The following is a 2,568-nucleotide window of genomic DNA, read 5'->3' as shown; positions in this document are numbered from 1 at the left end:
TGTTCTTTTTTTCCCTATTGTGTTTTATGTGAGCGTGGAGGGCATTTTATTTGGAAGACCACAAACGGGAATTTGTGTACAAATCAAATAAATTAAATTTATTTTTAAGACAGAATATTCATGTTTTTCTAATGTAAATGTCCAAATGCAATTTAAAAGTTTACATGCAGTGTGCCTTCTTTCCATAGCACTCCAGGTGATCAACCCACAAAACTGCCTCTGCAAGTCAATTTGAGGCAAAGCTTTTAGCTGTGGAATTTATATTTCTCTAGATTTCTTAGTGTTTTTAAAATTTCTGTTCCTAATTATATGTCAGTTTTAGCTTTATTTTTTAGATATTTTAGATATTTTATTAATATTTATAGGCCGTCCTTTTCCCCGCGGGGACTCAGGGCGGCTTACATAAAATAGGGAGGGGGGTATAAACAATAAACATAAGACAATACATAAGAGTAAAATAGTACACAACATTCATTCTTCATTCGGGTGGGGACAGATTGTGATCTTATCCCCAGGCCTGATGGGATAGCAGGTCTTGAGGGCTATGCGGAAGGTCTGGACGGTGGTGAGGGTACGAATCTCCACGGGGAGATCGTTCCAAAGGGTCGGAGCTGCTACTGAAAAGGCCCTCCTCCGTGTAGTTGCCAGTCGGCACTGACTGGCGGATGGTATTCGGAGGAGGCCCAATCTATGTGATCTTATAGGTTGCAGGGAGGTAATTGGCAGGAGACGGTCTCTCAAGTACGCAGATCCACTACCATGGAGGGCTTTATAGGTGGTGAGTAGCACCTTGAAGCGCACCCGGAGATCAACAGGTAGCCAGCGCAGCTCGCGGAGGATAGGTGTTATGTCACTCGCGCGGCCGCATTCTGGACTAGCTGAAGTCGCCGGATGCTCTTCAAGGGCAGCCCCATGTAGAGCACATTGCAGTATTCCAGCCTAGAGGTCACAAGGGCCCGAGTGACTGTTGTGAGAGCCTCCCGGTTCAGGTAGGGTCGCAACTGGCGTACCAGGTGAACCTGGGCAAATGCCCCCCTGGTCACAGCCGTCAGATGGTGGTCGAAAGTCAGCTGTGGATCCAGGAGGACTCCCAAGTTGTGAACCCTCTCTGAGGGGTATAAAATTTGACCCCCCAGCCTGAGCAATGGAACACTGGTCGAATTTTTGGGAGGGAAACACAACAGCCACTCGGTCTTCTCCGGGTTGAGTACAAGCTTGTTAGCCCTCATCCAGTTCCTAACGGCTTCAAGACCCCGGCTCACCACATCCACCGCTTCATTGAGTTGGCACGGGGCGGACAGATACAACTGAGTATCGTCCGCATATTGATGGTATCTTAACCTGTGCCTCCGAATGATCTCGCCCAGCGGTTTCATGTAGATGTTAAATAGTAGGGGGGATAAGACCGAACCCTGCGGCACCCCATATGTTAGGGGCCTAGGGGTCGATCTCTGCCCCCCAACTAACACCGACTGCGACCTGTCCGAGAGGTAGGAGGAGAACCACTGCAAAACAGTGCCTCCCACCCCCACCTCTCGCAGTCGTCGCAGAAGGATACCATGGTCGATGGTATCGAAAGCCGCCGAGAGGTCAAGGAGAACCAGGATGGAGGCATGGCCTCCATCTCTGGCTCTCCAGAGATCATCGGTCAATGCGACCAAAGCGGTTTCTGTGCTGTAACCAGGTCTGAAGCCCGACTGGAAGGGGTCAAGATAACTGGCTTCCTCCAAGGACCGTTGAAGCTGGAAGGCCACCACCTTCTCGACAACCTTCCCCACAAAGGGGAGGTTGGAGACTGGATGATAGTTGTTGAGAACAGCTGGATCCAAAGATGGCTTCTTCAGGAGGGGTCTCACCACCGCCGCTTTAAGTGCGGCGGGGAAGTGCCCCTCCCGAAGAGAGGCGGTAACAACCGCCTGGATCCAGCCTCGTGTCACCTCACTGCAACCAGCCAGGAGGGACACGGGTCCAGTACACAGGTGGAGGCACTCACAGCTCTCATGGCCTTGTCCACGTCCCCAGGGGCAACATCCTGAAACTCAACCCAGGGGCAGTCTACCAATTCATCCTCTTGTGCCTCGGCTGGAACTGCAGAGGTGGAGTCCAAATCCGACCGAAACCGAGCAACTCTGTCTGTTAAGAATTGGGCATAATCCTCAGCTCTACCCTGCAAGGGTTCCCCCGTATCCCTCCTATTCAGGAGGAAACGGGTTATCCTAAACAGGGTGGCTGGGCGAGACTCAGCGGACGCAACCAAGGTGGCAATATGAGATCTTTTTGCTGTCCTAAGTGCCCTGATGTACTCCTTGGTGCAAGTTGTTAAAAGTGCTCGGTTCGTTTCGGACTTATCGGACCTCCACAGGTGCTCTAGGCGTCTCCTCCGGCGCTTCTTCTCCCGAAGCTCCTCGGTGAACCAAGGAGGCCTCCGGGATCCGCCGACCCGGAGGGGCCATAGTGGCGCAATCCGGTCAAGGGACTCCGATGCTGCCGAGTGCCAGGCAGCAACCAGAGTCTCTGCCGAACTGTGGGCGAGAGTATCAGGAATATCCCCAAGCTCCATCTGGAACC

Source organism: Thamnophis sirtalis, unplaced genomic scaffold, assembly GCF_051295495.1.
Source record: "Thamnophis sirtalis isolate CommonGarterSnake01/CBP01778 unplaced genomic scaffold, rThaSir2_p1.2 scaffold_4, whole genome shotgun sequence".
Lineage (NCBI taxonomy): Eukaryota > Metazoa > Chordata > Lepidosauria > Squamata > Natricidae > Thamnophis > Thamnophis sirtalis.
This window is presented reverse-complemented; position numbering follows the sequence as displayed.